The sequence below is a fragment of the Dendrobates tinctorius genome, unplaced genomic scaffold, assembly GCF_039654945.1.
Source record: "Dendrobates tinctorius isolate UK_male_01 unplaced genomic scaffold, ASM3965494v1 ptg000161l, whole genome shotgun sequence".
Classification (NCBI taxonomy): Eukaryota; Metazoa; Chordata; class Amphibia; order Anura; family Dendrobatidae; genus Dendrobates; species Dendrobates tinctorius.
This window is the reverse complement of record NW_027361828.1, coordinates 7,454,678-7,469,110: the sequence shown is the minus strand read 5'-3', so window position 1 is coordinate 7,469,110 and position 14,433 is coordinate 7,454,678.

Genomic DNA, 14,433 nt, shown 5'->3' with positions numbered 1-14,433 from the left:
TACCCATGGCCACTTGTGTGTCATAGCAGTGGGCCAGTAAAGAAACGGAAAGATGTGGCGACTTATTGCCTGGGCCGATGCTTTTAGGGCAGGAGTTGGCTGGACAGCAGAGGCGAAGGAAGTTGGAGCTTCGTCAAGTTCGGTACAGATGGGCTGGATGCTTTAGCAGAGGCAGCCAAACCTGGTGACTGATGATTTTGAGTCTGGGGAGAAACAGGTGAGGCTAGGCCAAGAAGGAACTGGGAAGCAGTCTAGGACATTCTGGTCCGGGCGTGTATTGCACAGAAGCAACAGCCAGAAATGGAAAGATGAGGAAATAAGTAAATGTCACAATGTACCAGCTGTGGATGTGAGGTGTGAAGTACTCAGTAAAGAAAGTGTTAAAGTTAACTTGGACTGTGTCTCCATTGAGGGTCACCCGAAAGACAGGCCGTCGTTGCCTGGGAAGTGCCCAGAGGAAGCTGAATTTGGAGATGCAGGTATGCAAGAGAGAAGAGTACAGTTTTCTGTTGGGGAAGGACTGGACCTCAATATTGTTATTTGGGTCACTACTATAGTCCTGTCCCTCCCTTACACCTGCAACACATTATTAGCACAAAGGATTTATATTATGAAATGAGGAATCAAGCGGAACCAAAGAATTAGCACAAAAGATTTTGATTTTGAAATTAGTCCTGGTGCCTGTATCAAACTATTATCCCAAACAATTTGGATTATGAAATGAGGTCTGGTGCCTGTGTAAGGAGGTTGTGAAGACCCTCATTTGCCCCTCCCCCAATACGGGGCCTATGCGACCCTTTTTCTTATGTCTCACGTGTATTGGCTTGCTGTAATATATGTGTTCTCACAGTATATGGCGAAACTTGTAATACATGTTACATAATTTTTATCATTCTTACTGTATTATGCTGTACTTGTACATGTTAGGGACAGGGTCAGCAAGGAGTTAAGGAGTGGGTTGGGCTAACAGCTCAAAAAGGGGAGCAGGAAGCTCCTGCAAACAGTGCAGTGCAGATCTCAGGCATGTTTTCCCAGGGAAGAGGCTCAGCTGTGGCTGGGAGCCTTACTGGACCCCAGGAGAGGTAAAGACTGTTGCCTGGGCCCCAGGAGGGGTGAAGGGGACTGCCCTGGATCTTTGGGCAGCACAGCGGGCACTAGGATTACTTGAGTGCCCCACCGAAAGGAGAAGAATGCAGATTCCGGCGTAAGGACTATCTTCTCTTTTGGTCACAGTGGCTGTTATGGGTATGGCCATGATCAGCGGTAGGGAGAGAACAGAAAGCTATTGTTATACTTTATTCATTCCTTTTATTAAATTGTTTTCCTGTTGGACTGCAGCTGTGTCTGGATTGCATCTGTCTTGCCTATTTCTGTACAAGGTACCAGAGTGCCACCTTGTTACACCTGCACCAGACTGTTATCCCAAATGATATGGTTTATGAAATGATGTCTGGTGCCTGAAACAGAGTATTAACCTAACCAATTTTGATTAGGAAATGTGGTCTTCTAATTCCTCACAGGAACACAGTTTTATCCCAAATTATTTGGATTAGCAAGTTGGGCCTCCTGGCTGAACCCCAATGTTAGATGAAATTTTGGCCTTCTGATTTGTCTCTGAAACACAGTTTTATCACAAATGATTTGGAGTAGCTAACTGGACCTTGTGGCTGCAATCCAACATTAGGCCTAATAATTTTTAAGTGAAAATCTGACCTTCTGATTCGCCACTGAAACACAGTTTTATCACAAACAATTTTGATTTGCTAATTTGGCCTTTTGGCTGCACCCCAATATTAGGCCTAATGATTTTTAAGTGGAAACTTGGCCTTCTGATTTGCCACTGAAACAGTTTTATCACAAATGATTTGGATTATCTAATTGCGCCTTGTGGCTGTACCCCAATATTAGGCCCAACGATTTTTTAGTGCAAATCTGGCTTTCTGATTTGACTCTGAAATACAGCTTTATGATGTTGTGGATGGTTTCTGCGCCCTGATTGGCTGCTGGAATCAGCACACAGAAAGATTAGTGGGGGGGAAAGTTTACCGCTCCTCTAACCTCTCCACACACCCTCCTCTCATAAAACACGTCACCCCATCCCTCCCGCTCATACAGCACCATTATCCTAGCCAAAGTAATAGCAAAAGCATTAGTGGAAACACGATGATTTACCAAACTGTGACCAAATGTTGCTGATTTTGAGTAAAAATGCTTGTGAAACCGGAATGTGCTACATTTCATGTCGAATTTGAAATTGGTGAATGTTTTCAGACATCATATAAAAACATTGCTGCACTTATGTGACACCCAAGAGTCCGGTTGTCACAATGACATTGCCTTCCTCTAAGAGGTAAAGTCATGCTTGGAGGCAGAAAGGGACCCCCATGCCAGGCAGCATAGATTTAATCACAATTTTCCTTCTGCAGCTCAGAAAAGGGAGATGCCTTATAAATTCTGGCCAGCAGATGGGGTTGGTGAGTCAGCTAGAAGTCAGCTGAGGGGGTTGTCATGGAAGCAAAACAGCTGTGAGCTGTGAGGAGAAATGATGACAGTTAAACGTGAGGACGTGAGGTAAAAGGATCTTTCTGGAAGATCCTGTCAGATGAAGACAGGGAGCTGATCTGTGAAGAGGGAAAGGACAAGAGCAGAGACTGATAGACTCTAGGGAAGATAAAATACTGCATATAGCAGACCCCTGAGTGAAGCGCTAATAAGGAGAAAAGGGACATCAGAGTCCTAGGCTGACAGGAGCTGTACACCCTGATCGCCGAATCTGAAAGTACAGGGGATTGTAAATTCCTGTGCAAATTGAACACCTGAGGGCACGTCAGCAGATAAGGAGCCCGGGGCTGATGGTGAAGAGAACGGTACCCGTGGAATAGGCTCACGCTGACAGCCGTACAGGTTAGTGAAACCATCACGAAGAGAGGGTTGCAGCATAGTTATATACAACGGAGACCCACACACAAAGCAAGGTCCTAAATCCCCAGGCGAGCCGGACTCATTCCATCACATGTATGTGGTACTCCGGACTACAACCAATTACCAGTAAAAGGTAAAGAAACTGCACCTCTCTGTGTCTTTCTCTCATTTCTCTGCACCCCAACGTTCACAGCCATTTTTACTATTTATTTAACATCTTTGCCCTGGGACTACAGCCCTACCTGTGAAGGGCTACAACATCATAGCTGCGCCCAACATCCATCCCAGAGAAGCAACACCGCAGCGCTGGTCACCTCTGACTAGAATACCACAGGTGGCATCATGTATTTCACCATTTAATAACTTTATTTTCATTTTTATCACATAAATACCACACAACTTTCCCCTATTTTAATACTGGACGCCTCTGGACCACGGACCAGGTCACTGCCGCCGTGACACCATCCCCCATGGAAGTCGACGGGCCCAGTACCGAGTACCCCCAGGCCTCGCAGGGTGCTCCAACTGGTGTCACGAACATGATTTAGTGAGCCTAGCAAAGCTGGGTACTGTGTGCTATAGACTTTATTAAATTGTGTGCTAAAGACTTTACTGAGCTTTCAAATAACCGCCATAACTGCGTCATACAGCGCGTGCGAGCAGAGATGGACGTGCAATTGTGGACAGAGCCAGAAATAAAGCACGACACAAAGCCGCTGCCCGTGCTCTGATGTTAGTGAGCAAGTGAAAAAGTAGGAAGAAAATGCCTAACGAGGGTGAAGATTCAGCGGCGGTCGCAGCCGCAGCCTCCATAATGCCGCTATCAATGCCATATATACCAGGAGCAGCCTGGTTACCACAGTACTCAGGGGAGTTGCACACCCTGAGCGATTTTAAAGAAAGACTATGTAGTTTGTTCAAAGAGTACCCCCTGTCAGAGAGCCAAAAAGTCAGTATCCTCATTGGCCAGTTAACTGGTGCCGCTCAGAGGGAAGTAAAGTCCTGGCCGGACACTGATAAAAGAACTGTCAAACAAATCTTAGCCAGACTGAAAGACACTTTTGATACCCGTACTGCAACAGAGATAAAAATGAAATTTTTTGGGTGCAAACAGAGAGTGCAGGACAGTATACGGGACTATGCCCTTAATCTTCAGGAGGCACTATGGGCTGTAAAGCAGGTTGATCCTGAGAGCTTGCAAGATGAAGATAGATTATTAACAGAGCAGTTCATAGAGGGACTCCAGTCTAACAACCAAAGAACACAGCTGTGTATAATGGCCCTACAAAATCCTGAATTGGACTTTGCACACTTTAAGGATAGAGCCATCAGAGTGCTGCGTGAACCGAACCCTAGCAGCACAGAGCCCTCTAAGCATCCTGCAATTACATACCAGCAGGAGACAGCATCCTTTCAAAAGACCTCTATTGAGACTGACAAGCCGTCCCATGATGATGATTCTGCTGCAGACTTATGTCTCCAAGTCAAGGAACTGACTAAAAGTGTGGCTACACTCACAAAAACTGTGCAGTCCCTGCAAGTGATTCCAAAGAAGAACTGGGTTGTCCTCCCAGGGCTGCGGGGTACTCGGTACCGGGCCGGTGTCAGTGGGATGTGTCACAGCAGCGGTGACCCGGTCCGTGGTCCTGGGCGGCCAAGTAATGGGGGAATTACAGACTGCTCTGTAATTCTAAACTTTCCCACTCTTTTATATCTAACTCCTCCCAGCACATCTCGTGTTACGAAGCAAGGACCCACGAAAGGTGCTCTGCTACCCTCTAAGCATGAAGCCGCAATCTGGTCCATTGCTAAACTATCCTGTGTGTGGGTGCAGGTGTTGGAGTGTGGAAAGGAGTTCCCAACTTACCTAGGTGGTGGGGCACTACACCTTAGGAGAAGGTGCAGTACCTCTGTGGCGACTGAGCCTCAAGGGTGCCACATACCCCCCGTTAAACACAGCACATCCGCAGGCTGCAAGATAACAAAGCAGACAGCAAAGAAACATAAAAATTTTGTAATGCATAACAAACTTTTCTTATACTAATCTTCCTAGTATAGGAGGTGCTCATCTTGAACGTTACAAACAATTCTATCTTAAATTCTATCTAAAATTTTTAATTCTAAGTGCAATTTTCAATTCAAAGTGCTATTCTCTGTAATACATTTTTCTCTCATTTTTCTCTCTTTCTCTAGACGCAAGACGCTGACCGCAAGTACCTGGTCCGTCACCTGTCACTTTCAATTCTTTATTCATATCACTCATTTCTGTATCAGACATTCCTAATTCTTCTATAAAAGCCATTTCTCAGTTGCTAATACTCTTAGAAAATACATTATCAAATACTTCACAGTAAAACATTCAACAATTATTCTTGTAAGTGCTGGACACCGCTCCCAACCGGGATTTCTTGCAGTGTCCTTTGAGGTAGACATCATCTTCGAAAAGTGTCCATGCAAAACATCATCTTCGCAAAGTGTCTTTATGTAAAACAGTATCTTCGCAAAGTGTCTGTATATGTAAAACTAAGAGAGGGCACCTAAAGAGGTACAACTATTTACAGGTAAGGGTTTTTGGATCACTCCAAGTTCATGATCGCTAGTTCAAAATTGGAAAAACGCTGCCATTGCAAAAACTAGGCAACAAAAGTGCTACCAGCAAAACATGATAACAAAGAGGCACAACTGGTGCAAACAAACCCTCCTGGGTAACGAGATTTGAAAAGTGGTTACTTGTAGTCCCCTTCTGGGGTTCTGGTTTCTTGATAAAGGGCCTTGAAGCTGTGGCAAATGGAACCCATGATGTATCTCAATGCCCATCAACTGTTCCTCTACGCTAGGTGGTACCGCTGTCCTGGTACGAGGTCTCGCTCCTAGGGCTTCTGCAGCTTGGCTGGCAACTACCTGGGGACTTGGCAGTGAAGGAATCCCAAGATCACCGTCCCAAAACGATCCAGACCCCCCTCTTTCCTGTAGATGTCGGATCGGGCATGCCGGCTCCAACCGTACCCCCAGCAGCAGGGTCCTCCTCCTCCTCCCCATCAACCCATTAGGAAGGCTGGGGTATATACCTGGGAGTTCCCGGCGGTGCGGTCTCTGCTCTGGTGCAGGCGTGATGGCAGCGGGCGCTGCCCGGTGAGACACCGGGGATGGCGGTGGAGCCCATAGCAGCCCCGGTTCCGCGGGGGTCGCTGACGGGACCTGCGCAGCCACGCCAGATCCGGGCAGGAGCTTCTCTTCCTCCGCTTCAGCTCCCTGGGCTGTATACCACTCTTCCGGTATTAGCGGCAAAGAAGGGACAGAGTATGCTGCCGGTGGCATGGCAGCGGCTCCAAGCTCCGTAAGGTCTGCCAGGAAAAGATCCGGTGCAGCAGCGGGGGTACCGGTCTCGCGGGTACTGCAGGTGTAGGCCCCTCCAGGGAGTGCTGCAAGTTCAATGTCCATAGCGCTTCTCGCCTCAATTGCAGGCGGCGCGTCAGCTGGATAATCTCTTCCTCCAGCTGTTGATGATTCATCCCTGAGATCGGGTCGGAGCCTTCAGCCATGGCGCCAGTGAGATCCGTTTCTCCACACTCCGCAGGCCTCCTTCCCTCACTCTCCAAAATGTCGTTTTGACGTTCTTCCTGCCTCGGCCCCTTTCCCGCCACTGGCTTCTTCTGCCCCTCCTTCTAGGGGCGGCGTCTTCTTCCAGCGCCTCCATACCAAGCCAGTATACGAACCCCTCGGGGTGTGGGCCATGTATCTGTCACATAGTAATTCAGGCAGGGAAGGCCCAATACTCTTCGCGGTCTTTTCCTAGGACCTCCCATCTCTTCACACCCTTCTTCTCCGCGCCAGCGCCATTTCTAATGTCCATTTTACAGTCTATCAAATCAGGTCTTCTACACATTTTCAAAAGTTCAAAGTCTCACAAATTTCAGGCGCACAGAACCCGATGGTATCGGGTCTCGTCATCCTGTTCGTGATGCTAAAATTGGGTCGCCCTCCCAGGGCTGCGGGGTACTCGGTACCAGGCCGGTGTCAGTGGGATGTGTCACCAGCGGTGACCTGGTCCGTGGCCCTGGGCGCCTAAGTAATGGGGGAATGTAGTTAATTGAATGGAATAGTTTGTGACACCACCTGTGGTGTTTGGCATGCAAGATGTTAAGCCAGCGCTGCGTGCAGATCCTCTGGGGCTGATGGTGTGTTGCAGCATAGATAGTGTAGCTCCCCACAGGTGAAGCTGTAACCCCAGGGCAGTGAATAGGCGCAGGCGGTGTGAGGAATGTTGGTAACCAGGTGTAGCGGTGCTGATGGGGTTGGCACACAAATGAATGGAGGACACCAGAGCTTGTAGTTCCAAAGCTTTACTCACTGTTCGTGGTACACACTGGTGCGTGCCTCCATGCCATATCCTCCGGGAAAGAGACTCAATCAACCTCCTGGGCAAGTCAGGATTCTCCTCTCCAAGACCCCGCCAACGTGTACCTTTCTGTCATGAACTCATTTTCTGCTCCACCAGTTGAGAGTTCCCCTTCTGTTCTCCCTCTGGTGGTGACAGGAGGTAGTGCATTTGGTTTAAGTGGTAGTGATCTGCCACCTGATGAGGAAGATAGGGATTGGATCTCTGGAGTATCAGACTGGATATAAGACAGCCGACGCCCTATCCGGGTGCTGGTGATTCAGTCTGCTTCTCAGGTCCTGGACTTGAGCTCTTTTCCAGTCTTCTCAAGTTAAGTTTGTTTTTTGCTAATGTTCACACTTGCACTTGTTGGTCAATTCAGTTTTTTGTGTAATCAGCCTGCCTCTGCTGGGGCTATGCTGAAATTCCAATCCTATTTATCAGTATTTGCCAATCTGCTTTTTGTCCCTTATTAGATTGGCCTCTTTTTTGCTCTGTCTCAGAATATTTCAGAGTGCTGATATAGGTTTAGAAGTCTAGTGACTTCAGGGTTAATTTTGCTATCAGAAGTGTTGGACAATATTTTTGTAGGTTTTTTTTGGCAGATTGCAGACAGTGTCTTTCCTTTTCTGTCCTTCTAAGTTAGCCGGGCCCCATAGTTTGCTCAGCCTATTTTCCTGCCTTTGTTTGTGTTTTCATCTTGTTTCACCGTCAAAACAGTTGGGGGCTGTCTTTCCTTTGGGGTCTGCTCTGGGGCAGTTAGTTTTCCTCTTTTCCTGCTTTAGGCTTATGTAGTTCTCCGGTTGTGACGAGGCGTCTAGGACCAATGTAGGAACGCTCCATGACTGCTGCTAGTTGTGCGGTTAAGATCAGTAATCTGCAACTTCTCTGGTTTTCTGAGACTTAGCTTGTTGTCTTTTTTTCCTCCTCGGTTTCCCATTCATAACACCTTTCCTGAATGACTCCTCTATTGCGCCTTGTAGTGTGAAGAGCTCCAGTACCGTGGTACTCTGAAGTTCCTCCTGTCAGATGTTCCTAACAACTCTCCTTGTACGGCAGACAGCTGTAGCCTACTTCGGGGACTCCCTTTATCCTGAATCTCGGCTCTCTATACAGATGCTGTTGTGCCCCAAGTCTTGGATGGGAGTAGTGCATATACAGCCAACTACTCCACCGGTGTCTGCTGCAGAACCTTAAGTGTCCATACAACCTCGGGGACCGGGCCCCGGCCTTGCGCTGAGAACCTATAGGCAGGGTTCCTCTTCCAACCCACAACTCCTCTCTGTTCTCCTACTCCTTCGTTCCGCGCTGTTCCTTCTCTCTCTTATGGAAGCTTAGGTTGCAGTTCTACATCTTTCTCCTTCTGTTCCCTTCCTTTGCCAGCTGGCTCAGGTCACTGAGGCAGCTGCAGCACTCCTTCCTCCATCCCTTCTTCCAGGGATCCGTTCTCAGTCTCTCCTGACTGACTGATCCTCTGTCAGACTGACCTCAGACTCCTCTCAGACTGCTCTGTAATTCTAAACTTTCCCACTCTTTTATATCTAACTCCACCCATTTCCCAGCACATCTCGTGTTACGAAGCAAGGACCCACGAAAGGTGCTCTGCTACCCTCTAAGAATGAAGCCGCAATCTGGTCCATTGCTGAACTATCCTGTGTGTGGGTGCAGGTGTTGGAGTGTGGAAAGGAGTTCCCAACTTACCTAGATGGTGGGGCACTACACCTTAGGAGAAGGTGCAGTACCTCTGTGGCGACTGAGCCTCAGGGGTGCCACAGAAGATCCAGCTGGCCTTCAGTCCAGAAGACATCCCGTGGCGACAGCAGAAGAGGATCCCGCTGACCAGAGAAGAGACAGCGATCGTTACGTCGAGGACGGACAGCCCATCTGTCGCCGCTGCAACAAGGCAGGACACCTAGCAAGATACTGTCATTTAAACAAGCAACCCCTGGGGAAAAGGGCCAACCGCAAGAAGTAAAATGACCATGCCAAACAAATTGGCGAGACAAGTACGTAGGAGGACGACCAGTCTTGCCTGTTGTGATTGAAGGTTTTCCGATGAACGCTTTACTGGACACCGGCTCCCATCCCAGAGAAGCAACACCGCAGCGCTGGTCACCTCTGACTAGAATACCACAGGTGGCGTCACGTATTTCACCATCTAATAACTTTATTTTCATTTTTACCACATAAATACCACACAACTTTCCCCTATTTTATTACTGGACGCCTCTGGGCCACGGACCGGGTCTCCGCCGCCGTGACACCGTTCCCCATGTAACTCGACGGGCCCGGTACCGAGTACCCCCAGGCCCCGTGGGGTGCCCCACTTGCTAAACTGAAGTCTGATATTCCTGCATTGCTCAGCAGAGCGTGCCAGAGCCATTGTTCAGGAAACCCCCAAGAAAGAAATCTATCCAGGACACGAAGTGTAGGTGTCTAGACTACACACGAGTCTTGTGTCGGGAGGCAGTGCCTTATTTGCCACTAGACACCGGAAGGCCGGGGCATAGGGAGGGAGGATACAACTGGCAGCATTAGTGTGATCTATGTTAGATCATAGAACAAATCTTGCTGAGGGGGGTTGCAATCATATGTACAGGTCAAAATTACTATTATTGTTAACAGTTAAGCAAGGTGAAGATTAAATGATCTCTAAAAGGCCTAAAGTTAGAGATGGCACATTTCAAATGTATTTTAGGCAAAGATATATATATATATATATATATATATATATAATCATTTTCTTTTTCAGTTTAAAAATTCTAAAAAGATAAATGGGCAGATTAAAAGTTTGGGCACCCTGCATGGTTAGTACCTATTAAGCCTACGCGAAACGTGCGTAGGGGCTACACGTGCGGCATACACGGCAACCATGGGTAAGATTACTTTATTATCATGACTTGTGTTGTGGTTGTTTGTTTCAATTTACATGTGTGCTAATAAGCTGGACTAGGCACTTTTTCTTATATGGCCACACACTAAGGGTCATGTGTATTTTGATCCTAAATGGAAGCACTGTCACTTTACTGCCTGGTTGTAATGTGCTGCTGCATGTGTTTTTCTGCACCTGTTCCTCTCTTGTGATGAAATTCTGAATAATTGTGACCTTTTTTTGTGTCTATGTGTACGGGTGATTTATATCTCGTTGATAAATATAAGTACTTTATTTTTACTATTTCATTTGTGGATTTTTTTACTCTATTTTTCTTTTTGTATACAAAGCATTTTTAGAGTAATTCCATTGCTAGTGCATACAAGGATGTGGTCTCTTTAGGTCAGGGCCATTTCTTCTAACAATGCATATTGTCTGCAGTTTTTTGTTTGCAATGGTTAGTACCTACTAGCACCCCCTTTTGCAAGTATCACAGCTTGTAAACACTTTTTGTAACCAGACAAAAGTCTTTCAAATCTTTTTTGAGGGATTTTAATCCATTCTTCCTTGAAAATTGTTTCCAGTTCTACAAAATTCCTTGGTCATCTTGCATGCGCTGCTATTTTGAGGTTTGGCCACAAGTCATTTAATCTTCAAGTTGCTTATCTATTCATAATCACAGCAATTTTGACCAGGGTTGCCCGAACTTTTACATGCCATTGTATTTTTGTCTTTAGGATTCAAATATAAATAAAGATGTAAGCATGCCGGCATTTCTGGGGTCAGAGGAGTACTAACAAGTTCCTTACCCCAACATTCAGTAGCATAATCATGTTGCTGACATCACTACAGCACGATGAGGTCACTCAATCCCACTTGCTCACATTGGTGCAGGGCTGATTAGGGAGATTCAAGATGGGAAGCAGGGTAACCCGATCGCAGGGGAGCGCAAAGGAAAGGGAGAAGCTTGAAAGGTTTTCTTCTTTATTAAGTTCACTACGCGTTTCAACGGATAACCTCCGTCTTCATCAGGTGGCACCTGATTGTCCAATTACTTTTGGTCCCTTTAAAAACAGGGTGGCACATGTTAAGGAGCTGAAACTCCTAAACCCTTCATCCAATTTTAATGTGGATACCCTCAAATGAAAGCTGAAAGTCTGAACTTCACCTGCATCTGAATTGTTTTGTTTAAAATTCATTGTGGTAATGTCTAGAACCAAAATTAGAAAAATGTTGTCTCTGTCCAAATATATACGACCTCGTATGGACCTAACTGTATATGAAAGGTTTTATCTCAGAGTCAGTTAAGTTGTTGTACCCTTGCAAGCAAGAACCAAACGCATTTGTGCAATCACAGAACAACATCAGAATTTAAACTGGATGAATGGTCAAGGTTATTCCATTGGTCATAGCAATCATGTCATTGCAGACAAGCAAAATAAACAAACATGCAATTTTTAAGGCAAAAACCCTAAAAGCCGGAGCTGTCCTTGCAAAATAGGAATGGCTGGTAATTATTCATCATATGTCTTCAACATTTTTTTCAACCGCATCCTTCAAAATCTGAAGTATAATTCATGAAAGTAATTCTTAAATAAATACTTTTTTGCTTTTTTACTTTTTACCTGGATGTATAAATCTAGAAGGCTGAACATGGTGCAGCTGGAGATCCAGTTGAGGTCATTGTTTTTACTTTTATTAGGATATTATAAAAAAAAATAGCATTCAAGGCCGTCCGGAGTATTGTTGTACTGTACAATGCACAAATGCATAGTGTTTTTCAACACACACACCATCGTAGAACAATTTAGCTGCTGCGTAAACAGATTTCTTTCATTTTTAAGAAAAGAAAATAAATATTTAACGCCATAATATTAGCAGCAATTGGTTATAAGAGAGAAATAAATTTGTTGTGGATTCCAATAAATACAAAAGCAGCACTTAAAATATGGGGATGCACGTTCAAAGTCCAATGAACCCAATTGGAAAATACATACCAAAAATAAAGAGGAACAGCATCCAATATAGGTGAAAAAAATAAAAATTGATCTTTATTTTGCCATATTGGGACGTTTCGACAACTAAGGTCTTTTTCAAGCATACGACAGTGAAAATGGCAGCCTTATATAGTGACACATGTACTCCAATCACCAACAAGGTCCTGCCCATTACCAAAAATACAGTTGTAAGCAGGTGCGGGAGTGCAGTATCACAGGGATTGCAGAACAAAGCTATATAACAAAGTTGTTTAATTGGCTATCAAAGAAAAAGGTGGCAATGGTGTCCTCACAGGGCGCTAATAACATTAACCAGTGGATAGTAACAAGAAGAGTAAACAAAGGGTTAATGTGACAGTCTGATATGGCACTTCTCGTGGTCTTTTCTGGTCCTCATTCAAATACAGTCTGATGGGTTGTAGTACCGGCAATGGCCGCCGTGGAACGTTAGGTGGATCCAGCGAATCACAATCCAGCTTTTGGCGGCAATGAGCGGTTACTGGTTCTACCCGTTGAGCCCCTAGTCCATAAATCTGTGCAGCCAAAGTAGGGAGCGCTGCCGGAGTCTCCATCCAGCACGTGTGCTGCTGATTGTCTATTGATAAAGGGGGACGCACTTTGGACCCTGCACCTGGCACACACTCCTCCGTATGAGCAGAGTTCTCTGCCTCGTCTGGCATGCTGCGCTCTGCACACTCACTGTCTGTCTGGAGTGCTCGCTTAATCTCTGCCGCAGCTCATCTCTGTGCTCTCTTTCACCCTGCAGAGCCCACCGCACGCCTGTTTCTGCTTGCGCTGCCGGCGGGAAACTCACTGCTGCTTCACGCGCTTTCAGCTCTTTGCCCAGCTTAGACACGCCCCCTCTTCCCGGGTCATGGGGCCTGTCCGGTCCCCTATTCCTTCCCCCGGGCAACATGGGATGCAGCCTCGACAGTTCTGGACCCGGTGTAACAGGCCAGATTAACCCCCCGCCCAGAATATACCCGGGGTTAAAGTGGCCAAGGCCAGATTATACCCCGGGTATATTCTGGCCTAGGCCAAACTATACCCCAGGGTATAAATTGGCCAAGGCCAGATTATAACTTTCCAGGTCAGAATATACCCCAGCTTCTGTAGATCAGGCAGTACATGGGGCCCCAGGCAGCACACGGGGGCAGAGACAGCGAACGGGGTCCTAGGCAGCACACGGGGGCCCCAGGCAGCACACAGGAGCAGAGGCAGCAAACGGGGGCCCCAGGCAGCACATGGGGGCCCCAGGAAGCGCACAGGGCCCCAGGCAGTGCACAGGGGCCCCAGGCAGCACACGGGGGCCCCAGACAGTGCACAAGGCCCCAGGCAAGGCACAGGACCACAGGCAGTGCACAGGGGCCCCAGGCAGAACACGGGGCCCCAGGCAGAACACCAGGCCCCAGGCAGATCACAGGGGCCGCAGGCAGCACATGGGGCTCCAGGCAGCACACTTGGGGCCCCAGGTAGCACACAGGGCCCCCAGCAACACACGGGGCCCCAGGCAGAGCACAGGAGCCCCAGGCAGCACATGGGGCCCCAGGCAGTACACAGGGGCCCCAGGCAGAGCACAGGGGCCCCAGGCAGCACACGGTGCCCCAGGCAGCACGCAGGGGCCCCAGGCAGCACACGGGGCCCCAGGCAGCACACAGGAGCCCCAGGCAGTGCATGGGCCCCAAGCAGAGCACAGGGGCCTCAAGCAGCTGACAGGGGTCCCAGGCAGCACACGGGCCCCAGGCAGCACACAGGGGCCCCAGGCAGCACACGGGGCCCCAGGCAGTGCACGGGCCCCAGGCAGAGCACAGGGACCTCAGGCAACTCACAGAGGTCCCAGGCAGCACACGGGCCCCAGGCAGCAAACGGGGTCCAGAGACAGCGAACGGGGCCCCTGGCAGCACATGGGGCCCCAGGCACAGCACAGGGGCCACAGGCAGCACACTGGGCTCCAGGCAGTACACAGGAGCCCCAGGCAGCGCACAGGGGTTCCAAGCAGAACACGGGGCCCTAGGCAGCACATGGGGCCCCAGGCAGATCACAGGTGCCACAGGCAGCTCACGGGGCCCCAGGCAGCACACAGGAGCCCCAGGCAGCACACAGGGGCCCCAGGCAGAACACGGGACCCCAGGCAGCACACGGGGGCCCCAGGCAGTGCACAGCACATGGGCCACAGGCAGCGCACAGGGCCCCAGGCAGCACATGGGGGGCAGAGACAGCAAATGGGGTCCCAGGCAGCACAAGTGGCCCCAGGCAGTGCACAG